The sequence below is a fragment of the Anabas testudineus genome, chromosome 2 (genome assembly GCF_900324465.2).
Source record: "Anabas testudineus chromosome 2, fAnaTes1.2, whole genome shotgun sequence".
Classification (NCBI taxonomy): domain Eukaryota; kingdom Metazoa; phylum Chordata; class Actinopteri; order Anabantiformes; family Anabantidae; genus Anabas; species Anabas testudineus.
In genome coordinates, this window is record NC_046611.1 from 17,370,562 (window position 1) to 17,397,614 (window position 27,053).

Sequence of the window (27,053 nt, forward strand, 5' to 3'; positions counted from 1 at the left end):
GACAGATGAAGCTCTTCCCGCAGAACCTCAGGAGCACACGTCATGGTTTTGAGGATGCAGCTTGTCACTGCACATCACCCAGACAGCCGAACAGCGAGCACAATAGGCAATTAGAAGCTCCCATGGAAGCACAGGAAACACAGCCTGCATAATGGGGAAAAGTGAGGTGGATGTGGGGAGGCGGGGAGGGTGAGATGGGGATGCTGCATCCTCTGAAACATCTGATCCCAGCAGGAGAAAAAAAAAAAACACAATCACCTTTATTTACTCGGTGAAAACACAGCGAGCTAGAGGAGCTTGTCTTTGTGTTTCGTCGCTGCTTAGCACGATCACACAGCAGTCACACGCTTGGCTCTGATGTCTCAAATTGTGCAGACAAAGAAGAAGACAACCCACTCCACCACTCCACCCCCCCTCAAATACTCTCTTTTCAACCTGAAGTGGTACCAGGTGGTTGATGTTTTTGTGATGTAAAAGTTGACAGTAGTAGTGGGAAATTTCTTCAGAAGCGCGCCGGCTTTCATCTCGGCTCCTGCGTCGCTCAGACTGACCTAATTTTTCCAGGAATGTAAGTGCTCTGTGTTGTTATCAGTCATTCATCAAAAAGTAATAGAACCAAAACATGCAACTGCATGCACACGTCAAACACCCAACATCAGATACAAATGAAACAAGGACACTGTCGTCCAGATCCAGATCCAGATCCAGATCCAGATCCAAAAAACATTTGTCTCCATCACTTTTTAGCCTGATTTTCTTGTGAAGAAATACGTGTTTTAACAACAATCGAGCTCCACGTGATCAGTAATCAGTGAGCAGACACTATTTTTTTTTTTTTACAGGATTTGTTGACAATAACAAAAATCCCCGGCAGCACGTTTCCCTTTGGCCTTCACATGACTCCCTTATCAACACATACTAAGAGTTTTGTGGGCAACACAGCCAAGAGACAACAGATAGCTCTTGTTTGCTTTTATGCTGCCAAAATTATGTTTCACCCATTGAATGGAAATGATGGACAAACTGTATCTGAGCAGCAATTTAGTGACACACTGAAAAAACATCATTTCAGTTGAGGCCCTGAACTCGGTCCGTACATGATTCAGCGGAGCTAGGATTATCTTACTGGTCATCATTTATTCATTTTAGCTACAGTGGAGGAAACAGCATGATCCTCATAGAGAAAAACTATAATATAACTTGATGAGAAAACTAATTAGCCACACGTTTACATCAAGCATCTACATGAGTTAGGAAAATGTATTCGAGAAACTAGATCTGACCTCTGTTCTTTTGTCTTTTAGCGAAACCAAACCCCAAATTTAAAACAAAATAAAAAAAACATTAACTTTGCCTTCAGTTTCTTACATTTCCATTTCCATTTTAATGTAATTGTGTGAGTTAATGCAGCAGCACAGGGGAGGAAAAAATGCTCCTGTGGCTGCTTCTGTGTGTCAGACGTAGTGTTGCAGAGTTATTGATCAAGAGAGATAAGGACTGAAGGTTGCATCCTGCCTGCCTGTGTGTTTATTTAGCCTACAGTGAGGAGGAGAGCATGTCCTCCGAATGCCAATTAAGCTGGTGGTAGTCAGATCATTGTCACGCCACACTGAAGACTGGCAGGCCTGACAACTGAGCTGTGCATGTGGTTCCTTTAATTAATTGCCAGTGGCTCGGCTGCATGTGGGCGGACAGAGCGAATACGGATGTCGACAGAGAGCAGAGCTCATGCTTCGTGTAAGTTTTGTGTGAAACAAAGGGTGAGAAATTGGGGCAGAGTGAAGCTTCGCTGCTTTCCCTCAGAATGAGTGTTTCGCCTTTTTTTTTTTTTTTTTTTCTGTGATTGATCTCAGAAGCACAATTTGTTGGTTTCTGCAGAACAATTTGTCCACGAGTGAAGAACAGAAAGTACAGTGTTTATCTGAGGGTAAGCTAAAGGTCTGCTTTACTCTCCCTGGAGAAGTGGTCTCCTCCACACGCATACACTGATGTACAGTAGCTGAACCAGTGAGCCACTGCAACTCGATGCATCTCATGGGCTGCAGCTAGATTTAGGCACCAAAAGTCAACATTAGCATTTCAGAGGCCTATCTATTTTCATTAACTCAGTCTTGTATAAAATTTCCCAAACTCCCCCTGGAGTCTGAAGCTGTATCAGACATTTACAGGCTCCAGGGGTGGCTTGCCATTTCAGAGTCTTGATGCATCACAAATTTAAATTCATTATCCTCCATAATTAAAGCAAATTTTTCAAAGACTGCTTACACTGCAGCGATGCCGGCAGTGAACCCCAGAGGGACTGAGGCTCACGCCTGCCACCCAGGTGGCTTCTAACACACACACACACACACACACACACACACACACACACACACACACACACACACACACACACACACACACACACACACACACACACACACACATACATACATATATAAATATAGCATCTTGTTAAATGCATCCTGAGGGTTCCCTTTAATAATTTAAGCCCAAACTGTGAGGCATCTTTGCATATTTCTCAGTTGCTTTCTTATGAAATGTCATTGCTGATACTTGTAATAGCACTGTGGTCACCACATTTAATTATAGTGTTCAGCCTGATGGCGGAGAAATTGTTTTTAGTGCAAATCAGAGCTTCTTCACTCACACTATGACGCTCAACAAAGAATTAATTCCACCTTTAGGCCTCCAGTTTTATCCCCTGTGAGGGAATATAACAACATCCAACTGTTGTCTAGTCTGTTATATCAAACAGGGTCCTCTTTTTTTTGAATGGCAGAGTGCTTTAAGAGTAACACACCTCAGCACTTACATGCGTGCAGCACTTGTCCACGGTTGAGTGATAATCAGCCTAAATAAGGTAAATCTGACCCAACTCGACTCCTTACAGACGAAACACTTCTTTGGAGAGCTAGCACACTGCAAAAATAGCAATCAAGTTCATTAGAGCTAAAATCAAAGTAGACAGTGACAAAATCCAGCTTTAACTAAAATTGTGCGTCGTTATAAAACAATACAGTTACAAACATGTAAAAGTCCAATGAAAATAAGTGAATTTCCCTCATTTCAGATGCAGAATTATAGGCTTTAAATCACATGATGCAATATGTTCATCAAATATTTTCTCAGTAGTTTCTTCCATTGGAATAAAACAGATGATGTCTCAATGTATGAGTGCATGAAGTAAAAGCTGCGGTGACCCTCCCTGTGGTTTGATATGCAGATGGGGGTGATAGAACGACGCTCCTGGCTTGGCCCCCATGTTTCAAGTGTTACTGTTACATAAAAAATGGGTGTCGCAGCCTATTGTATGTTCCAGTAAATGCATTTGTGTTAGAGTCAAAGCTGCACTTGAGCTACAAGAAGAAAGGAAACTGGAAGGGCCAATCAGAGGTGGGGTTGCGTGGCTGAAGGGGCAGTTGCTCCTCCAGTTGAAAGGACAGATACTCGAGCCAATTAGAGCGGTATTTCTTTGACAGGAAAGACACTTGAGCAACTTTTGGAGCATTTGGAGACAAGTGGTCGTTTAGGTCAAGCAGAGGGAGACTTGGACCAACCAGGGGGACATTTTAGCAATGGAAAAGACACTTGAGTAGGAGAGGCACCTCCGATAAGGGGGGGTCATTTGGGCTAAAAGGAGGCACACCTGGACCAATCAGAGACATTTTAGTTCTAAGAAATAAGTGACTTGAAGGAGATTGGACCAAAACGAGGGGCTCTTGGGCTAAAGATTAACCAGAGGGGCATCTGTGTGACAAAAAATCTCTTGAGTGTCTACAAAACAACATTTTTAGTCATCAAGGGAGCATGGCCTGCTGACCGGTGGGACATGTGGCCTGAAAAGAGGGAGGCCGAGACCAATCAGAGAGGCCACCAGGTGACATATTTAAGGTACACTTGGCAAATAGGACAGACTGTACCCCCCTTTGTGCGCACCTCCGCTGTGACTTTAAAACTGTGTCAGGGCACAGACATTTTTTGCAGTGCAGTCAGAGCCACCAAAACCAGCAGAGCGCAGCGGTACATCACCGGGCGCACTCACACCACATCATATCACATCACATCACACACACACATCACATCACACACACACACACAGTCCTCCAGTGGTGACACGGCTTCTACTCTGGACCTGGAGCCCGTGATGTGCGCGTCTCCATTATGTCGTCTCTCAGACGGTGAGAGGGCGGATCCGCGTTCAGAAAGAGGCTGAGCTAGTGGAGCGCCGGCGGAGGGGGTGGGAGGGTCTGTTCGGCGTCTGTGCTGCTTTGAAACACAGGAAGAAAACAGCGAACAGCCGCGACGCGCACCGACCGAGGCGAAGCGCTGCTGCTGCTGCTGCTGCTGCTGCTGCCCCGTGTGAACGCACAGGAGGGGAGCGGAGGAGAGCAGACACCCACAGACAGACAGGACCACTGCTGCTGCTGCTGCTGCTGCTGCTGCTGCTGCAACCAGACGGAGGAACTAACAAAAGGTGAGCGCTGGGTTTCTCACCTGTCTTAAAATTGCCATTTATTCCACGGAGTCTGGCTTGAAGGACTTGGGCGTATTGAGGAAATAATAAAAGTTCTTTTTCCGTGCGCGGTGCTGCTTTGTTTTGCACTGTGCACGAAACATCCCTGTTGTTTGGCTTTGTCTTGAAACACTTTTGCATGTGCATTGCGCTCAGTGGCGATAGATTGTATAGGGGCAAGTATTGGAATAAAGAATTAATCATAGGAGTCTGTGAATTCAGAAACTCTGTTTTAATGGACTTGAATCGTTTTGTTTCGGTTTTCTACCAGTGATATCTACTTAAACATAATTGATTCTTTACACTGGTCTACAGGACATTTGCATTCGTCTTATCTGGAAGTGGCTCCTTTTGTTGTTTCACTATCACGCGTCCTTTGTGTTGTTATCTCGACTCTTTTACCTTTAGCAGCGACTGTCTGCACCACTGTCCTTGTCACACATTGTTACAGTGATCGAGGAAACAAGTAAAGCGACCTTTTACCTTAGGACAGCACGCGTAAACAGGTTTGGGTCTTTTTTTTATTCTAGTTTTGTGATACTTCCATGATGATCAGTCTTTTAGTGCAAATTCAAAAGCTGGGTTCTGTTTCTTAGAATATATATATATATTTTTTGGTTTCAAACAGCTCACACATGAAAAGAAAGGAAGCAATGAAATAGTCAGTGGTCTTTTAATTTGTCTTTCCAGTGGGATTTCAGTCCCTGAATAGGAATTGATAAGTGCTCCAGCTGTGCCTCAGGTAATCCATGCTCTGTCCTTCAGGGTACTTGTTGTTTCTGTTTTTTGAAATGCAAATTAAAAAAAAAAACAAAACGGTGCAATGAGAAAGATTTTCAGCAGGAGAACAGGAGACTGAGGCACAGGCTGTGCATGCTGTTAGCCACTTATCTGAATTTCATGTTCGGTGCCACTCAGTGGATGCTGTATTTCTCATTTTCCCATTACATTTATGTTGAGGTCTTTTTTTTATTTCAGAAAAACCTCGTAATCCCCCTGCGTTTCTCTAACGCCCGATTTGCTGCAGCTGGACTTCTTCCAACATTTTGAATGTGTCCACTCTTACTTAATTCTCAGCTAACTTAATTGCCTGCAGGATTACTGTGTTCGAAGGAGAGTTTGTTCTCTTATTCCAAGCTGTAAACCTTTACTGCTTTGCGAGCTGTTTACTTCCTGCAGGAAAATAATTTCCATCAGTCGTATGTGTGTGTGTGTGTGTGTGTGTTACACAGATGATGACATGCAGTAGGTGGCAGTCTATGAAGTGTGTTATTTATTACCGTTGTGTTTACCGCTGTTTCAGTCTCCCTGCAGTGGGTTTCACCATGGTATCTACTGGAAATTCAAAATATTCTCTACCTATCTAAGATGCATGTGTGTTCAGATTTGTGCTGAATCAACAATGGGGGATTTATTGCTATTATGTGTTTTCAGTGTTGTTAATTGGATACCTTCTGGGTTTGGTGTATTATTAGGACGAACCTGAAAGGTGTCAACCTCTGATCATGTCCTGATTAACCAGCTTGGTGGCCCTGGGGCAATGATGCCGTGCCCCTGTTGTCTCACAGTTTCTCACACTTTATTTACACTGTTTACCTCTTCTCTGTGCTCAAATACTACCTGGTGCTTAGTGTTTTCCCTATAGTAATGCTTTTTTAATTAGGATAGCGGTTGCCTGTGGTTCCATGAGTGTGCACTTCCAGGCCTGTATTTACATGCACTGATGGAGGAACAGTTTAACAATTTAGCATCTAGGGTAATTCATACCCTTACACATTACTATTCATTAGCATCCCCTAATTAAGTTTAGGACCGTGACAAACCAAGCTGACATCGAAGAGCTAGAGGTGACTTAGACAGACTGTTGTGGCAGCAGGTGATGACTCCCCATGCCAGCAGGTGGTGGTAGTTGGCATTTTGGATTCAAAAGCGAAAGCAGAAGAAGACCCAGGGCTGAGGATATACAAATTGTAAAGCTGCACATGCAACATTTGTTTGCTACTTTTGGTTTATAGCTATTCTAATCAAGAATACATCTGATAAGAATATGTAAATGTCACTGCAGTTCATTTCTCCAACAGCCAATCAGAGTGGTCTCTCTGAATCACTGCCACTAATTCAACATGCTGAATTGGCTGAAAATGTGCAGCCGGGGGTCTGACTAGTGCCAATGGTGCAGCGTGCATCACAATAACTAGGCTGACAGATGCTCACAGATGGCCCGACATTGGTTGCACTTGATGGGTCACGGTTCTAAAACGTGATAAGTTTGCTTTACTACTTTGGCCCCTGATGCTGAAAAAACACAACCAAATACAGAACCATGCTGGAAATAGCACAGTGTTTTATAGACTAAACGATTAATTGACAAAATAAGTGACACATTAATCCATTCTTAATCAATAAAATTTTAATTAAGTTACCATAAATTAGTCATTTTGGGGCAGTTTTATTTGTATTTGTGTTTTTTTAGTAAGTGGAATAATATTTTCAATAGTCAATAATGAAAAAAGTCATTTGTTGCAGCTCAATGCTTCCAGTCAAACATTTCTCTGTCTGCTGTACATCGAAGCCGCAGGTGATTAGTTGGATCATAAATGCCAATATGCACATTTATGCAGTTTGTCAAGTGCGATAAATGAAATGGGATTGGTGTTGGTGACTCACGAGGAGAAAATGTTGTAACGGGTACAAACAGCACTGCATGTTACATGAACAAGAGACTGTCAGACAGTGCAGGAAGTCGTAAGAGTTGAATTGTTCTGGTGCACTGATGTGCTTGAATTTCTGAGAGATGAGTGAAATCCTGCCCTCGACATGTTTATACATGTTTATACTCTTTGGATTAAACTTCATGTTTGACAGTTTACAATTCCTGGTTATAAGCCATCCCGACAAACAACAGTCACATGAATTCATAAGTGGCTTGCTGCTTGGACAGAGTTGTGCTAACCTGTCAACGTGCCAGGTTAGAGATTTTGGCAGCGAGGGGCAGGCAATCAACACAAATCCGATTGCACCCTGCACTTTAAGTGAAACGTGATGGATTTAGGCTGTTAGTGTGTTTATACAATCTGAGATTAAATCAGGTTTTTACCCACACATCCTGGTCTGCGATTGCTGCTAATATCCACATCTTACCTGGACAAACAGCCTTTCACAGATTAGGGCTTACTGTAATTAAAAAGCTGCTGAGGCTGTTCGATAAACACTGCAGCCTTTGTATAAAGCGTAATGTACAACGTGCAATGTGATAAAGAGCAAAGTTCTGGAGCTGCAAGGAAACCAGCTCAGTCAATTTGCGTGGCTTCACATCTAGTATCCAGTGATAATATCTCATCATCAAACGTGGAGGCAGAGCTCGGATCAGTGTGCAGAGTCCTTCATTTTAGTCTGTTGTACGTGTGATCTGTAGATTTGCTGCGAAATGGCCAGAGTCAGCTAACCATCATGAGTCACGGCATTCCTGTAAACTGCAGCAGGTCCACACAGACTGTAATTATTCATGTCACAGTTTACAGAACCATTGTGACTCAAGTTGGCTCGCGTAGCAGCTATTATCTGCGTTAACTTGGAACGTTTGTAAATCTTCTACCCAAACAACTGACTGAAGGCATGAAGTGCAGACGTACATGTTCACTGAGAACAGACTTATTGATGTTTGATTGATGACTTGTCAGGTAATGCTTTATCTGGCCTTATACTGTATTTGATCCCCTTAACACGACTTTCATATTGAGGTGGGGTGAACAAAATGTGGAAACGAGTGCAGTATTGCTGCACAAATGTGGCATTTGTTAACCTTAATGTTTGGTCCTTACTCTGTCTACTCCATTTTAAGTCCATTTAGAGGTTTTACCAACATGCATGACATGTTTTCACACATTTCCCCACAGGTATGTTGTAATATACTGTACAGTATATTGCTGAAAGCATGTGGATAGTGTTTGGGTTATAGCTACATTTAGGGCTTTTCCAGTAAGAGATGGTGTACGGTGATATTTTAGAAAACAGTGTTTGTTTAAGGCCCTTTTACTATTTCAACACAGCAGAGCCCCTGGGCACAAGGCACATTAAAACCCATTTTCTTGGAATAAGGTGCTCAACAATCCCATATAAGTGTAATGTCCAAGCGTCAGCAGTGTGAGATAATTACAGATTAAGGTAGACGGAGAGTAGGCAGATTTTGTCTTCGGAGTCTAAAGGTTTTAAATAGTTTTTTATATTGTCCATTGCTTCTACATGAAATCAACCTATTAATTTAAGCTACTTTACCACTATAGGGAACATTATAATGTCTAACAAGAAGCAGCTTTGATGATATTCTAATATTAAAAGCACAAAATGTTAAGAAACAAAGAAATTTCCCTGTCCTTAGGAGAGCTCCAGCTTATGCAGACTAAAGTATTCAGCAGGCAGCGCGACTACTTCTCTGAGGGAATATGTCGCCTTATATCACCTACACTTACCAATATTTGCTTGGCTTTATCTAACAGCTGCTTCGTGCCGTATGTGAGCAGCCGCAGGGAATGAAGGTAAACATTGCCTCTGTTGTAGTTTGCTGCTGCACAGAGCTTTAGACATGCTCACACCTTTTAAATTGTCCTCTACTGCTTAACTTATCCTCGCATCTTATTCCAGCCCTTTTCCATTTTGAAGGTGTGTCAGATGTTTGAGATGCGGGTCTGAGAGTTTATTCTGCAACACACCGAAAGAATGTATTGGTTTCAGATCCTCCCTTTGCATGTTGTCACTGTGAGAACCCGTCTCTCCGGTTTTGATGTTTTCTTTATGCAGTTAAAATGAACATTTACAGGAGTTTTTATTGTCGTGTGAGGTTCGGCGATACGGACAAATAATAAAACAGTCAGTCTTGGGAATCTTGCAAAAGACATGACCACCTGCAAGGCTGTGGTTGTAATGCATGTTTTAACAAGGCAAGAGTCTACTGCCATGCTAACTCCTCAAGGCTGTTCGGCATCTTATTTTAGTTTTGAGTTTCAATCTTATAATGTGAAAATATAAATTAACTTTTATTACCAGAACTAAATCTAAATAAATATGAATACACTTGGTTATATACATTAAGTTTATCCAAGAAGTCACATCAGATGATTGAGACGTTACAGAAGCCTGATGTTAAATGAAGACAGGTAATGTGCAGTAACTACTTCTTTTTTCTGAAATTAAACATTTTATGCACTGTGTGTCCCCTGATTTGAGATTTCTAATTACTTGAGGTCAATTCTTGTTTGCAAATCTTGAAATCTCAAGCTAACAAGGTATGACGTATGACGTTCTTATTCAAGCACTGGGTTTTGGCCTGCAGTCAATTACATGCTATAGAAAATGGGGACGACTTGATTCTGCTTAATTTGTCCTCTGAATTCTTGGTGAACGCGCTGATGTTCTGCAGTGCTAGCAGCCTCTGGTCTAGTCAGTGCATCAGTTAAATAAATACGACAAGATGTTCATTAACAAGCTCTATGATTTCATGTTAGCCTCAAATTGAAAATGTCGGGTTGATGTTGATGTCAGCTGATGGATGAGTCACTGCCTGCAGGATTAAGACAACGTTCTCCATCAACAGATATTTTTGCCCTCCGCTCTTTGTTTCTGTAACCTCTCTGGAGACCTGCAGTCCGGCTTTGCGTGCCCTCCATACATCATTTCTCACTTTTCTCTCTTTCTGTTTTCCAAAACTGCACCTCTGCTGTCTCCTTCATTAATTTCGCCTCTCCCAAGATGTTGGCAGGTTCACTTCCACCTTTCCCTCTGCTTCATTTGCATCTTGGCTTCACACGGCTGCCCAAGTGTTTTCTGGGAGTCAGGTGGCTAATTGGTTCCCATCTGTTGGGAGAAAGTGGCCTTTACGGGATCTTGGTTAATTTGTATCAGGTGTTTTACCACACTGAATTAGTTTATCTCTTGTTGAGATTGTTATCTTTTGGTTGTCTTCGTTTTGTTGCTGCAGCATTTCAGACTTTTGTGTTATAAAATGCTTTGGCACCTCTTTCTGATAAGGCAGTATTATAAATGATTTTAGCAATAATAAATAGACTAATATACTAATATAAATGATGTTTAAAACATCATTCATTAATGCGACAGACACAGGCAACCCAACCCGCTGCCTGTCTAATGGAGACGTCCCATCTCACATGGTGAAGTTTCTTGCATATTAATACTCAATACTCAAATTCAATACAATATCCTGAGAACCTGGTATTTCTTGTTGTAAGACAACAGATTATTTGCCTTTGTGTGCAGGTTTTACACTGAGAAAGCAACACTGTGACAGGGGTAGTGTGGCCTATGAGCTGCTGCTCAAGTTCAACTGCAGTTCATCTGTATTGTAAAAAAAAACGAGAGAGAAAACAAAAACTGAGGCATGAATTGAACTGTGGATTCAGAATGATTCCCTCCATCGTTTTAATAGTTTGTGAACCTTGAGCTGTATGCCACAGATGAGCTAAATCAGGTTCTGGTTTCACTGCCATGAATCTTACCTGTAAATTAAGGGTCTCACTAACTAATAAGCCAAAAGTTTGTCAGTCGCACTTATGAATGTTTTGAAGTTTGATGGTTTCCTGAAGATCAGTGGTCAATTTCTCTGAAGTCTCCAATAAATTAAGAGCTGGAAAGACAAAGTAGAGGATTTTCCAAACTCTGGCAATGCAAACAGTTTACAACTGATCTGCAAAGCGCATGAAAAGCAATATTATTAAACACATTAATTATTGCTCATAAAGCCTTTGGAGGTTGTTTTCTTTTGCAGCACTTGAGTTGTTTTTCATGCAGGACTAAGACTTTGCAGCACTGTTTAATCAGCATGTTTGCATGTGTTGGATTATTTAGTTTTCGCTCTGTCCCTCTGTAAGCTGTGAAGGAGTTTTCTGAGGCCAGAGGAGAAAACAGAAATGATGCAGCGGTTCTTTATTTTGCAGCCACTTCAGTCCGAGCGTTACATCCTAATCGCTGTTTTGATCTCACAGTAGGTCGATCACACGCACTTGGAGCTTTCATTTCAAAATTAGTATCTGCAGTCTGACTTACTTCGCGTGTAAACATCTGGTTCAGAGGAGGAAGCGGTCGAAATGCTGATTAACAACCAAAACAGGAAGTGGCAGGAAGAAAACGGAGACGCTTGTTCAGACAGACACTAGAACCACAGAAAGAACAGTCTGTTTACTTCCGCGCTACCTGTGCTGAAGTTAAGAGAACACATAAACTCACTCAGCTGTGCCAGTGCCCTACCCGACTTATATTGCATCCATTTAACACTCAGCATCTTCAGAGGATAATTAGTTTTGTCTCTTAGGACTGGAATTTATGAAGAGTCTAGACTTGTTTATTTTTCATCAAGGAGAACCAAATCCAGCTTGTTAATGTCTTTGCATGTTTTTGAAGATATGTACCATCTTTCTGTGGCTACTTTGCCTTTTTTTATTTGTACTTTAAGAAATATCACTTTTCAGATTTTTCTTTTAAGGATGCAATATTTTGGGAACTAGTCTAGGGCTTAAACAGTTCTTAGTTAGTCCAGTAGTTTCACTTAGTTTTCAAACATTTACCTATTACCAACATGATTTCAAGATGTTGAAAGGAAAAATCTGATACATGCATTAAACCAAACTGTCATTATTACAGTTGCACAACACACTGTGGCATGGATGCAAACTCCGACCCCCCAACAACTCTGTGCAGTGCAGTTATTGTAAAAGTAAACCAACCTGTCGTAGTAGGAAGTAAGTAGTAAGTCAAATCTTCAGGCTTTCAGGCGTCCAGACAAAGCTAATACAAGTGAGTGTTTTATATAAAGGAGCTGGATCCTCATGAATAACTTTCATTTTATGTTGGCTTTGTAAAAGCAGAGAAAAATGGGATGAAGTGGTATGAGTCAGTTTTCTCAGTGTCATAGTACTTCCACAAACAACAACTGCAGCTCAGCGAGTGTGCTGTGCACTGAATGGGACGGTATCCTCAGTCAGTCATCCTCAGTGAACGAGTCCTGTTTATAAAAATGACCTAAAGCCTGGATGGGTTTTAAAGTGAGTGACTATAACGTATAACGGTGGCGTGCAGGTTGGCTCATGTGTGGATTTAATGAATCGCTCCAGTACAGAGCTCTGCAAAATTGGACCCATACAAGATTCTAGTCTGTGCTGTTCCAGACTTGCTGTCCACACATGTTTTTGCCTTCTACAAATGTCACAAAGCTTCCAAGAAGCCAGTAAAGCCTCACTGGAGATAGGCTGAAACGTCTTCTAAAAGAAAAAAATCTTCTTCTTCTTATTATTATTATTCTGAAAGAATGCTGGCTTTTCTACATGTAAAACAGTGGTTTCTGTCGAGAAGTGTGCCTCTGTTGACTGAAATGCAGCTTTAACACCAATAAAAATCAACATTTGGATTTGCTCTTACTCCTTTGAGAAAAAAAAAGTGTTATATAAATAAATAAAAACCCAACCAACTATGAAAGGGTGTAATTTAAGGCTATATAATTTACACTAGACTCATATTATGGTACAATATTTAATCAGCGTGTTTTCCAGCTCTCCCAGCTGTGGCAAACGCACACATGCACTCATGCCGGGCTCTCCACTGTGGCCTTCACCTCTCCTCCTCCTCCTCTTCCTCTTCCTCTACCTCATCTCGCAGCATCTGTGCATTTGTATTCATAATGTTTGTCACGTGATCCCCTCCGAGAGAGCTGCTAGTGCTGCTGATGAATCAATTTCAAGCTCTTTTTGAGAGCTTCCTGACAATTGATGGGGTGCCAGCGTTGACCTTCTGTAATGAGGTAAGGTTTCCGTATCTTCCAGTGGAGGTAAAAGAGAGAATAAAATAAGTGAATTTTTTTCCCCTCCTCCTCAGTGGAAGGAGAGGCTGACATACAGCACTGCTTTGCTTTGGTAAATGCAATTTGCTATTTAAAAAAAAAAAAGGCAACAGGAGCGAGGAGGAAGAGATGAGAAGCAGATGAGGTTTAAAGTGGCAATTGAGGGAAGATGACAGAAGTAACTTGCACCGTTGGACCTCCAAGGTTGTCACGCAAATTGAGATGCTCTCGGAGAATTGCACACATCAGTAGATGTCTTATTTAATGCTGTTATTATTGTGTTTTTAGTTCCCTGATCTCAATTTGATTGTCTGCAGCAAGTGTGGTTCTTTTTTCTGCAGCTTGATGCTCTTTTTTTTTTTTTTCCTTTCACCGGCTCTATCTGAAATAGCTTGCATGCACACAGACACAGGTATATACTGATACACCTGCTGACTTGTCCATCTATCTTTAATGACTTTATTTAATGCTTTATTTGAGGAAAACCGCGAACCTGTGGCACCTAGCGCTGCTCATTTCTGCTCCTGCCCGGACTTCCTGAAAAGGATCCAATTTGAATCAATCATCGTCTCCCTGGTGTTGCTGTTGTTTTGAGGATGTCTCCTGCGATGATAGATGCTGTTATTTCCGTTCGCAGGATGGATTGTAAACAGTGACGAATAGCGAAGGCTAATGCATCCTCTGTTGTCAGAGGGAAATCATTTACCTTTCTTTCACAATCCATTAAGTTGGCGTGAAGAAGTGATGTTGGATGTGCAGAGCGGGTTTCACTCTGTATATGACAGAAATATAGGCTGGATGATATCTGCAGGTTACACACAATACATGGGTCTTTAAGAGAATTCATTTCTGTCCAAATGGGGAAAGTTACAACAAGCTTGTTAAATGTGTTAAAATAAGCTGTACTTGCAGCTTAACCAGTGATAATACATCCAATTTAGACTGACTTGTGGTCAGTGTGTGCAAAGCCAGTGGACCAGCATAGTGCGTTTGACACTGATTGGGATCCTCATAAAAAAAAAAAGAAAACTTTTTTTGGTATTTTTGGCACTATGAGGGATGATATTTTGGGGATGTACTCACAATTATGTTCATTATTATTATGTTCAATATTTGCCACAGTGACATAAGGCCTTGTATTGTTTCAAATTTTTGAGACTCCTGCAAAACATCAAATCACGTTTTTAGAAACTCAGTAATTAAAATTTTAATCACCAGACTTTTGTTCAAAATGCATATGAAAGTCAGAATCATGAAAAAAGTGGAAAAACCTTACCAGTACATGTAAGTCATTTTTTAAATGAGTGACTTATAAAAATATCTTGACAGCTAAATGCTATTTGAATTATTCACTTTGCACTTGCAGTATTTTCTCAGTTGATTTCAATGTTTAGTCCATAAGATGTCAACAAATAATGATAATAAACTAATAAATGTACATAATATATTTAATTTGAGGTTTTTATTCACAAGAAGCAGCAGATCATCACATTTATAAATCTGAAACCAAAGAATATTTTAAAGTTCTTGTTTAAACAATGACCATAACAGATCATAACAGTTGATTTTTTAGGCAACAGCCTGATTAAATAGATTAAAAAGTGAAGTTTAAGGACTCAGTGATGGCAATATTCCACTAAAGAGATGTCCATGAACCTGCATACACAATACATGTAAATAGAGGATCATTACAAGCTTCACGTGTAGTCTCACGTCAGAGTGTCTGTAAAAAGTGCTTTTTTTAGTCCAGCTTTCTTTGTTGGATGTGTAATTATGACAGAAGATTGAGTAAAGGATTTAGAATCGTTTATGTGAGTGTGAGTGCACAATTACATAAAAGACCTTGCTGCAGGCCTGCTGAAATGCCAGCTGCATGCAGCACATTATTGGTGATTACATCACTGTGTGATATGCAGTTGCTTCTTCAAACCAAAGACACAAGCAGGTTTTATTTGTTGACAGCACTAAACTGTTGCCTTTTAACAGCACGGACTGTAAAAATTACACAAATGGCCATTAACTAAAGTTTGTTTATTGCTTTAGTGCCCAGAGTATTTCCTATCTATACCAAGATAATACAGATTATTTCATCGCTCTGCCCTAAAGCACAAGGACCCTACTGCAGTAAATTAGTGCTTTAGTGGGTGTGGGTGCTCTGTGTGCAGACCACTGTTCATGAGGCATGTTCCAGCCTTCAGGGCGAAGGTCTCTGCTCCTCTGAGTCACCTCCTGTCTGAAGGACAGATCCTCACACCTCAGTACTTTTATGACCCGTAAAAAAAACAGCAGCCTTAGTGACTAAGTTCTCCTGCAGGAATTCAATGGGCTCCTGCTTGAAAGAATGAGTTTTACTGATCTTGTCGTTTTCATTTCCAAACACAGAATTACACAGTTAATTCAAATGTTCAGTATTTTTCAGTAACTAAGACTATTTAATTCAATGCTATTAATTCTTTTTCACTCTTTACTTTGGCGGCTGTTTGCTGAACCCCATTAACCTGCTTAGACAGCTGAATTACGTGAAATAAACTGTAAATTAAATCCTACTTATGCTACACTTTACTGTTAAAAGGTCAGTGTTGAGACTATACACTTTGTTGACATTATGGTTTAAATACTGACAAAGGCTTGTTTGAGTAAGTAATTGTTGTTCTTACCCAGAATAAGGAGCTTTATTTTGACAGGGGCGTGGCACATCAAATGATCCATTTGTGATTGATGAGCAGGATTGTTTACGGCCCATTTACAAGATGCACGTCGCAAGCGGCAGGGATTTGCACAATGGTCCAGCGATGGCTGGAGGAGTGTTTTATCTCACTTTTTGATCAGATGCCTGTGGGATGCTGGACCAGAGGGTGCGGCGACTGAGACAGATATGAAAGGTGATGGATGTGTGGTCTTTCAGATGAATGAGCTTGTGTAACATCGCTGAGCTGTGAAGGTCTAAAGTACATGACCCTGTAACACCGCGGCTGCACAGTGAATGATGCATTGACAGACAGATACTAGATCCATGAGAGTATAGACTGACGTATCAAATAATTTAAAAATTCATATATTAGTTTTTTGTGTTAGTATTTTCCATAATATTGATAACAATCCATAATATTCTTCACTGTTTCTGCTGCAATAAACTAGCTTAGTAGGTCATTCACTTGCAGTTCTCTGTGGGGGTTTTGACAGCTGTTGTTCCAAGAGCAAACATCTGGATTTGTAGCAGATAGAAATAATTAAAAGGACTGGGTTCTCTGGTTTTGGACACAAGTGACTCTACTTGTTTTTTTTTTTCTTTTGTTAAACCTACTTCTTTGACTGAAACATATTAGTATTAATTCACACATGCACGCAAATTACACAGCAAGTGAGCAAGTGAACTGTCAAGCAGCAGGTTAATGGTATTGGAGTGAGTGTAAACCACCAGTAGAGAGTCTGCCTGGTGATGTCTAGTGCAGTGTGAGCTGTTTTTTCTGTTATTCTTTCTAATAATATTGGGGGTGCATCAAATGGCTGAACTACTTTTCCACCTTTAGGCTACCTCCTAGCTCTCCTTCTCCTAAAATGGCCAACTGTGCACCTGACCTCTTGACCTTTTAATAAGCCAGACAATAAAACCGTAGCTCATGGACTCGATGTCCTGGATTTACACACCACTTGCCTCAAGTGAAAGTCCTTCACGTGATCAGTGTTGCATATGGATTAAAAGCAGGACAAACTGTAACCGTTCATCGTTTCGCTGTCGTTGCCTGTTTAGGTCGAATGCTCAGCGCCGTCTGCTCACTCTTTGTGGTTAGCATCAGCTAGACACCTGACCCACTTTTTCTTTTATTCCAACATCTGGGGCTGTCTGCCTCGCCAGCTCGCACATGCCTTCATTATTTATTATGCGGGCACGGTACAATCTGTGACAGCTACTCTTCATGAACACATCATGAGAAAAGGGATACTAACAATGGCAGCATATGGTGGGTTAATGATTATACACATGTTTTATTCTTGTTTTATTAGTGTTTTGTATTTTTTCTGGCTGGAAACTGTCTACCCTTCCTAGTCATGGACATCAAATCTTACTTTTAGATTTGAAATTGGCTTGCTGCTGTGGTGGCTCGGTTGAGCTGGGTGTTGTGGGTGTATGTTTTATTATATTTATATTTTCTGTCTCAGGTTCTGGCAGGCTGAGGTCTAGGAGGAGAGATATTAATGTGGTTCTTATCCAGTGAGGACAAGGTCTTTGTTAAAATGTTATTTTTTCATGGGGACCCCCCCCTTTTGGAGCCAGCTGAGCTCATTTGGGGACGTTCTGTGGAAAAGGCAGCGTGCTGTGTTGTGTCTGTAGGGTAGAGGAGTCACAACACACGTCTGCCATGATTGAGATTGTTTTTTGTTCTTTTTTTTTTTTCCTCCTACGTTTTGCATGGATACACAAGGACACAGGCCCTGAAGGGATGGGGCTTTGGCAGTGAGCTCCAGTGAGGAGGGGTAGATCAGGGAAAGCTGAGGAGGGCGGATAAAAGAAAGACCGTGTGAGGCTCAAAGGCAGAAGAGCAGTAGGGGAGTTTATTTGATTTTTAACCGTGCTAGAGGCACAGCCTGGCGACACGTTGGTTTGAACAGCTCCACAATTGGATGGATAGAAATTTTGCATGATCCCCAGAGGACGAACACTGTAACCCCTGAATTTATGTAGCGCCACAAACAGGTAAAAACCTGTGGCGCGAGACAGGATAAATCTAATGACCCGTTTTACTTCAAATAATTTTTTTAGACCAAAGGTAACTGCTCGACTTGAGCTGCTACCTAATTTCTATATTCTTTTCTCTCTATTAGCTAAAGTGGGTATTTTAAGTGGCGAGCGTTTGAACACCGGGTCCAGCTAATCAGGTGTGTCAGTCGAAGATTAAAGTTTGGATGCTAAGCGAGGGCTTGTGATTATAAGGGACAGTTCAGGTACCTTTCAAATGTTTTGTGCTGATTATCTTTCCATGTTAATTAATTTAAGAGGTCGGCAGACGAAATAGTCATTTGAATTGGAAATAACCTTTGCGTTATCTTAAGTGTCACAGGCGCTCATTGTCAATTATAACTGCAAATGAAACATTATATTATTGGAAACTGTGTTCTTGCTTTATTGGTGTACAGCATGCAAAATACAGTAACCTACCTGTAGCATGAGATTAGGAATCTTGCGCTACTAATGCCGTCTTCCTGCTCCACTATGCTCTGCACAGTCCTTCAGGTATTACTCATTATTTAATTGCAGTAGATAATTATGCTGTTAAGTGTATTTGTTAGTAGATATAGTTGAAACGTCTGCTCTACTAGACTGCGCTGCAAGGCGAGCCTTGTTTAAAAACTTTTTAGACGTCACTATCTGTGCTGCCATGCTGTCTGAAGTCTGACTTCACCTCTCCACAATAAGACACATTTCTTCTGAAACTATTTCTTTACTTTAAAAGGATGCAAAATTGCACACTGCATTTCCCTCACGTGACATTTGAGTCTAACGCTGAATAATCTGTGGAGGTTTTTTTTCACGTCTGGATCTATTTTAGCTCACAGTTGTGACTGATGGACTTCTGTGACAGGTGATAGTTCCAGCGCCAGATGGAAAACATGATACATGTCCTCTCTTTTTCCTCTGCATCCGTTATCCTTTGTCCACCACTTCACAAATCACTATCTCTGCGCCGCCTCTGTCGCGCCATCCATTCACACCATAATAAAGATGTACTGTCTTTGGATATACCAGCGCTCACTCTGTTCAGTGCTGCCAATGAGCCTGTCTTCGTAGCCAAATTTATTTACTTGGCAGCCGTTCCCCAGATCATTGCTGGACATAAAACAAACCGTGGGTGGTGGGGATGGAGGGATGAATATGTTTAATTCTTTCATTTTCATCCAGAAATCATATAGCCATGAGGTGTGGGGTGTTAAAATGAGATGTAACAGTGACTGACTTTGATACTGATAGACTAGTCTGTCACATATGTCACAGGGGGATGCTGGTTTTTATGCAATCCACATACTGAAAATGGTTTTCTATAATATACAGAAAGAGGATATCTTTGAGAATTTCACACATGTTCCTCAGAAGACTGTAAAAAAAAAAAAAAAAAAAAGTCCTCATATCACTGTAGCCACGAGGGAGTCTGCAGCAACATCGCATTTACTTCATCCCGCACAAATCCTCCACTGGGCCACTAATGTGTCTTTACTGCCGCCGGAGAAGCGCTTCAGTGACTTTGCCCACCTCCCCCTCACCGATTTCATTTTGCTTTACCTGTTTTTAAGTCTGAATCAGCACACAACTAGAATGACAAACTGGGCCACGCTGCTTTCCTTTCTGCTGCATTAGGCGTCTCGGCGTCTGTTTGTCTCCACAGCAGCTTACCAGGTCTCATCCTGCACCTTGCCAGAGGGGAGGTTGATGGTCACGTGTGGCACAGTGGGGACTGACCCTCTCTGACACACACTTGAGCACATATATACACAGGAAGATACACAATCAGTGGGAGTTTGTCTGCAAATAGTTGGATTGCAGTGACAGTAGTATTAGTGGTAGTAGTAGTTTTTTCTTATTTAAATTTAAACATACAGATAATTGAAGTCACTGAACAGGTGATTTATTCTTATTCTAATGTTCTTTTTTGTCTTTGATATACACTGTACATGTGTTAGCTTTGTCAAGTATGCAGATGAAGTTTGGTGTTTGGTGTTGTTTGGTGAGCTTTAACAGAGTAGTACATTACATTCACACTTCCAATCCAAACAAACATGGTAGCAGCAACTAATAGTCTTTACATTTACGTTGAGAAAGATTTCTTTATTGTTGCGCTGAATCATCAGAGAAGGCATGTCAAACTCATCGGGTGTCTTCCCCCCCTTGTATTCCAGATCCGCATTTGTCTTTGTTTTAGTGGGACAGCTGATTGTTTTCCTCAGAGTGAGCATGTTTCCTCACAATCTGAATTAATTGGATTGCAAATTGATCCTACTTTAGAGCTGAAACACTGGAAGCCGGGGCTTTGGCTGCATACAACGGTTTAATCTGAATACTAAATGTTATTAAATCCCTCCCCTGCTTTGTCTGTGTAGGACAGTGTGCACCTGGTAATGAGAAAAAAGCCCCAAGGGCCTATTGCATTCACCGAGCACCAGATTGGTATAACTCAGTAATTAATTACCTTAGTGCCTGGATGACGCTTTAATGGTTTGAAGATAAACAATATAACTTCCCTTCACGAGGTGGTGTTGCTTGTCGCTCTATTCAGAATCATATGGAGTCGAACTGTAATTTTTTATGATGAATTAAATAAAGGTTTTCAGGGTTATGCTTGGTTATAGACACACTTTCATATATTAATGTTAAAATAAATTGTCTGAATGTAACTTGTATGTAACTAGGAAGAATTTTATGGCTGCACCCAAACTGTTTTTCTGATGAAATAGTGGTTTTCTTTACATAATAATTAAGTCTATAAAATGTAAGAAATTAATCACAAATATGTTCCTACAGGCAAATGTGACGCCTTTAAATATATAATTAACTGCTGCCAACAGCACAAAACCTAAAGATATTAAATTTACAGTCATATCAAACACAAATGAAGGAAACTCTAGATTTTAACTTATTACATTTGAGTATTTGATTTCCTGAAAGAGGTGAGGGCACAGTTCAACAAAATGATGTTTAATTTTTATATTGTTTCATTTTTATTAGTTTCAGAGGTGAAACTATCTAATATTTCATAATTAAAAGGGTAAGAATTAAAGAAAGTCTAGGGGAAAAAGTACAAATTGGTGCAGTAGAAATGACAGATATATGTAGCAGCATAGGCGACATATCCTGTCACCTAGGGAGCAAAATGAAGGAGGAGGAGGTTTAATTCTTAACTTTTGGGGGGGGCAGAGGGAGTTCGGATATTGTAACATGATTCATTGTGCACTATGAGTTATAATTATGCAAAAGGTGCGTATAATGAATGCTGAGCTCCAGCTCCTGACACCAGCGTGACACTGTGCTCGAGCTCAGCTCAGTCCGCTTCAGCATCACAGCTTTGTCATGAAGTTTTTGGCCTTAAGATTCTCAGAGTCTCAGTTTGGCAAACAAATGTAGAGTGCAGAATCGCTTTCTTTTTAAATGTGTGGCCGTCACACAGCAGCATCAGTGGTATGTGTGCATATTGTGTAGCAGCAGCCCTTTCAGACAGCAGATATCTTACTTTGCTTCACCGGTGACAGGATTTTAAATCCCATCCAGCTGAAACCTCCCCGGCTATTGTGCGTCACCATTCTGAATACGGCACCTCTGCTTCTCATCGTGCCTGCTCTGCTTACACAGCTGAAGCTCTGAGGAACCGCAGACGCTGCTCACAATGTAGATGACAGGATAAAGGGGGAAAGAGACAGAGTGGTGAAGAATGAATGAGGACGGGGAGCGGGAAGCTAAAAGAATGGAGGGAGTGATAGAATGGGGAACGAAAAGGCCAGGCAGGGAGGATAAGCCATGTCTCCTTTGTCTTGACATTTCTCTGTCTCTCCTGGGAATGAACACCCAGATATAAATGTCCCAAACTGATGATGGAGTGGGACAGGAGGTGGAGGAGGAGGGTGGAGATGATGTACACTAGTTATTACGCGTCAGATAGCCAGCCTATCATTTTGTTTCAGGTTGATGTAATTAAAAGGTTCGGTCCTCAGCGGTTTTCTCAGGGCTAATTTGTTTAGGAAGCGCTGATTCCCTGACGGCAGCCGGTGACGAAAGCGGTACAGTGGATGCTGCTGCTGCTGCTGCTGCTGTTGCTGGTGGTCATGGCAACAGGAAGGCCCACAGGTGTCCATATTGATATCTTTGTCAAGCTTGCTGCTCCCACAGTGGGATAGATTTACATTCAGCACTTTGCACCAGGTGCTGTTTATCCACTGAGAAAGGGAAGTTCGCCTGAACACTCCGAGGAATAGATTTTTGTCAAATGAGACTTCATTATTGAATAAAGAGACAGAGACGAATCTGCTTTTGTCAGATTGAAAGTATCGTCTTGTTTTTTTGTTTAACAACAAATGCAGTCTTCACCGGTTAAAACCAACAGTAGTCATTTAGACCTAGTTATGGTTTGAAGATCAATCTCAGTACCTTTGTTCACCCAAAACTTTTCTTATTTAGGTCTGTTCTCCATTGTTTAACATATCAAGGTGTACATGGCATCAAATAAAAACTGAAATCGTCGTTCTCATCTCAGTTAAAATTTGATCTTAAAGTTCAGTGTGCAGCAAAAACAATAACTTGTTCCAGTGGTTTAGGAACTGTATGTATGTCTGTGAAGGTTGGACCTTGACTATTTTATTTACTGGTTAGTCTGACACTTGTTTTCACATTGATCTACTGAATGTGAAAAGACAAAGAATGTCTGTAAAAGTTTCCCAGAACGCAAGGTGACCTCGTCAGATGTCTTCTTTTGCCCCATGATAATCTAAAGATAGTTTAAATACAGGTTGTTTACACTGTACATGTGCACTTTAATACCAGACTAATGCTAGAAATACCACATGGCAGAGAAGCTGCAGTAGAGTTGTCTGTAAAAATACAGCTGGTTTATCAGCCTAAATCACAAAATGAGGCTGCAGAAGAGTGTGTCATTCATTCCTGCTAACTGAGACAACATGGACTCCGTCCAAATGAAATTCTGGCACATGTTGTGAACAGATCCTGGCTCACAGGAAAGGACGAATTAGAATTAGAGAGTTGGTGAAAGCTGGACTCGGCAGCGTCAGATGTGTCGCCTGTGAGCTTCCTGTGGTTGTTTGGTTTAAAGCCTCACAGTTTGACATGACTGTGCTGTGTTCAGCTTTTCTTGATGTCACCTTGTAGGATTTCTGGGTATTGATCTTAAAAGTTACCGCTTGTATGGCTGCCAGTGTGTAAAGTTGAGGTTTAAGGGCAACGACAAGATGATGACATCTTTTAAAGTCCGAATTACATGTATTCATTTCCCATAATAAAAATATAGCATGGTAGCACTTCCTACCATGTCACTTCAGTTATATTCGAAGATGAGCAGCACATTTATAAGCTGCCATTTTACAATGTTGCCATAACTTCTGTAATAATTTAACCACTATGAAGAATTAAGCCTGTCGCACCACACAGAAGCCTTCGGATTTGTTTTTCTGCAAGTAGTTTGATTAAAAACAAAAGCTTTATCTGCATCCAGAGGCCTAACCTTGGCGAGCTGGAGACTGATCCCGCAGCTCTGCTTTCCTCCCAGACAGCCGATGATAATCTGTCCACTCCTCGGGTGGCCCGGGTGAAGGCACCGGCTGGCTGCTGGATCAAACAAACCAGCTCCTTGCTTCCCTCCACATGTTTCTTGGAAAATAAATGGTTTTTCGGCTTTGTTGCCAAAAACACAGGTGAAGATGGTGGATAACCAGGGTGGCAGGTGGAGTTTTCATTTCACAAGCTGCAGTTTTTGTAATCGCAGAATCTCCAGAAGTGGTATTGATGTGTTTTTTCTCAGGAATCGAGCCCATCTTTTTGGCTGCTTGAGCACGTACTATTTTTGAAATCCCAAAGACAGGATTTTATGAGATTTCATCTATGGATGTCCATGAAAATGAGTGTTTGCTTCTCCCTTTGCTGTGTTCACTTAATGCTGGACCAGGCAGGCTTTTCATGTATAATTATACCCATTAAATCCAGCTAAATCCTAAACTAGGGCTGTTCCAGCCTCCTCTAATTGAACTAGGTGTGTAGATTTGTTGTTTGCTGGAGTGAAATGCTGGTGTCTGTTTGGACATGTCCAATCGCACGACATGGTGTTAGTGAGTGAGCACGCCATCCAGAGAAACCTGGTTTCTTGGTTCAGTTATTGGTTGTTGACTAATTTAGTTTGAGCAACAAACAGAGGTTAATAAAGCATCTGTACATTGACTGACAGACTGATTGAATTAAAAAGGCAAAACTCCACCCGAGGGTGCGATGGACGGCACACACACAGACGCAGTTCAGTGATAATAAGCATTTGTATGGATTTTGGATTAAATAACTTGATGATTAACTGGAGAGGTGAAGGTGAAGTATGTTGTTAATACTTCTAAGCATCACACAGAGACCAGAGGGCAGCCAGCTGGAGTAAGAGCAGAAAATAGTGCCTAGTCCTTGTCTACGGAAGAAATTGAGGATCAATATAATTACGTGTGGTGCGTCATAATCAGCACATAAATATAACAATGTAATTCAATCAGGTGATATTATTATAATTTCTGCTGATGCATTGATACCAACAAAAGTTTCAACTAGACTAGATATTAATTCTTTTTTTTTTTTTTTTCCGTATTTCACGTTTTGTCTTCTCAGCTTTTTCCACTGCTGCCATCAGATCTGATTATGTGATTAAAGTTGCTTTGAGGCGACTGTTACAGCTGAATTCAGAGGCACAGGACTGATGAGCTAAAGAGGAAGAGAAATGGAGATGAAGGTCGTAACTGTGTATGCTCTGTGCCACGTTTCTGGGATTTAAATGTAGTTTGAATTTATTTGATGGGTAAAACTGCTCTAAATCTATTTATTCATTAGTTTTAACAAATTTAATGAGCCTCACTTTCATATTTATCTGACTTTCAATTAGAATCTAAATGATGAAGGATATTATTGTATATTTGAAGCCACGTTAAAACTACCATGATTATATGCTCTGGACACCAGCATCCCTGTGGTTTCTGTCGGGGTCTCATCTCCTTCTTCCTTTCTAAAAGCTTTGTGCACGTCTGTTGCTGCTCATATCTCAGTAGAGCTGGTTGTAGTCCTTGGGCACCTGTGTTTCCTCTGTCTCGTGTTGTCAGTTCGTCTTGTTGACTGAAACATGCCCGCAGTCTGACTCTGCTGCCTGACTGATGATACTCAAGTGGCTGATTTATGACCTCTGGAGCACTCCCACGCTCCTGCTGTGAAACCTCTCTCCCATCTGCTTCCATTTGAGGACATTTTTTTTTTTGCCAGGGGAGTCTGTACATTTCATTTGACACTGACCCTGTAAAACTAGACTTCTTTTGTTATTGCTGGAGGCTGCTTAGCCCTCTCATGCTGAGACTGCATTTTGCTCTTCATTGACTGTACGCTGGGTCCCAACTCCCTCCCATCGACTGTGTCTTTGTGTGTTTGTCTGCTCCTTTACGACCATCTCGTTGGGTGTCACTGGCATTGATTAACTCTGTCTCATCAGAGCTTGTTATCCTGTCAATTTTCTCACCAACTGCTCGAGTCATTAACATTTAGGTTACTGTGCAAAATGCTTCACCAGGTGTTACTGGAACTCATTTCACTCATCAGAGTCCATCCACACCTGCGCTGCTGTCAGAGAACAGAGTGTGATGTGGAAATGTGATGGATAGATGCAGTGAAACCAAACACTGACAGGCCTGTGTTGTTTCTTGTGCAGCTGTTAGGGCTAATTTATTTAAAGGCGCACAAGGAAAGTTGTGAATATTGAAAAAAGTGGTCTCTTAATTGCACCAGGAGAATCTTCTCATGGTTCTGGTGTTTAGCGTTGACTGCAAATAACTATTGATGCAGCATCTTTGTAAAAACAGGTACAGATGAGACGGCTGTCAGTTAGGACAACACTCCACAAAACAGCCTCCTCTTGAAGGATCTGATGCATTAGCTACCTGCTCGAAGGGACGATAAGATTAAGAAAAGCAGCAAATGTTCACAACAATCTCAAAATTATTTTGAAAATGTGGCATTTGTGCTTGAACATTATTTAATGTCCCAGCACTTCACACTTATTTATTTTCAGTGAATTTACCCACTCATTGATTGGCCGGCCATTCCAGCTGTGGTTTATGCTCTGAGCTTCCATCTTCCAATCATCTTCCAATTTGAAAAATACATTTACCAATTTTACATACATTGTTGTTTGGTGGCTTGTATGTAAACAATGAGTTCTGCAATTTAACATTGAAGAACTTTTTTTTTTTTTTTTTTTTATAAAAAGTGTCATACCAGCACTTGCAATAAAAAAAATGTCACATTACAGCCACGTTTGACATCCTCCTGCAGTGTGTAGAATAAAATGTGCGGCTGTTTATTTGTCCTGTCAGACTGAGGTTTGGCTGCAGACCCAAATTCAAATTCCTGGAGAGAATATCTAGGACAACTTAGAAGAGAGCTACATCATGCAGCTCTCCCACACTGCCTGAAACCCGTAGTTGTGAGGACCTCTTTTTGGTTGTAATGAAATTGCTTTGACAGCTACTGTAATGAATTTATCTGACACAATGGCTTTGTGTGTAGGAAGGAGGAAATACTGGGGCATCTTTTTGCATAATATCAGCATGTTTGCTAACCTCTGCAGGCAGAGGGACAGTGTATCCCTTTGTCTGTGCTCAGGTTTAGATGTTACTTTAATGTTAACTACATGTTGTTTACTACCACAACAAGCGCTCTCAACGTCAGCTGAAGGTCTCACGTCTTTGTGGAGTTGCTTTCTGTTTTTTCCTCAGGCTTTCAATCAGAATCGGCTCACGAAGATCGCTTTGTGAGGCTGGAGCAATTGAATTCGTGGTACCTTGAAAGCATGTGTAGAAGGCCGTCAGGGCTCTTTGCTTGGACACAGGTAGCCTTTCACATGTTTGGCCTCAGGAGATGCTGCTGAAGGTCAAGCTTGTCCACTGTTTATGTATAGCACGTGTATGTGT

At 41.2% G+C, this 27,053-nt stretch overlaps 1 protein-coding gene across 1 annotated transcript in view; it reads left to right on the forward strand.

Annotated features, from left to right (window-relative positions):
• Window positions 1–4,261: 4,261 nt before the first annotated feature.
• Window positions 4,262–27,053, forward strand: part of rnf152 (ring finger protein 152) — a 44,487-nt gene continuing 21,695 nt past the window's right edge. The window contains exon 1 of the mRNA XM_026363084.1: window positions 4,262–4,477. The gene's annotated coding sequence lies outside the window, so the exon portion shown is untranslated. The remainder of the gene's footprint in view (window positions 4,478–27,053) is intronic.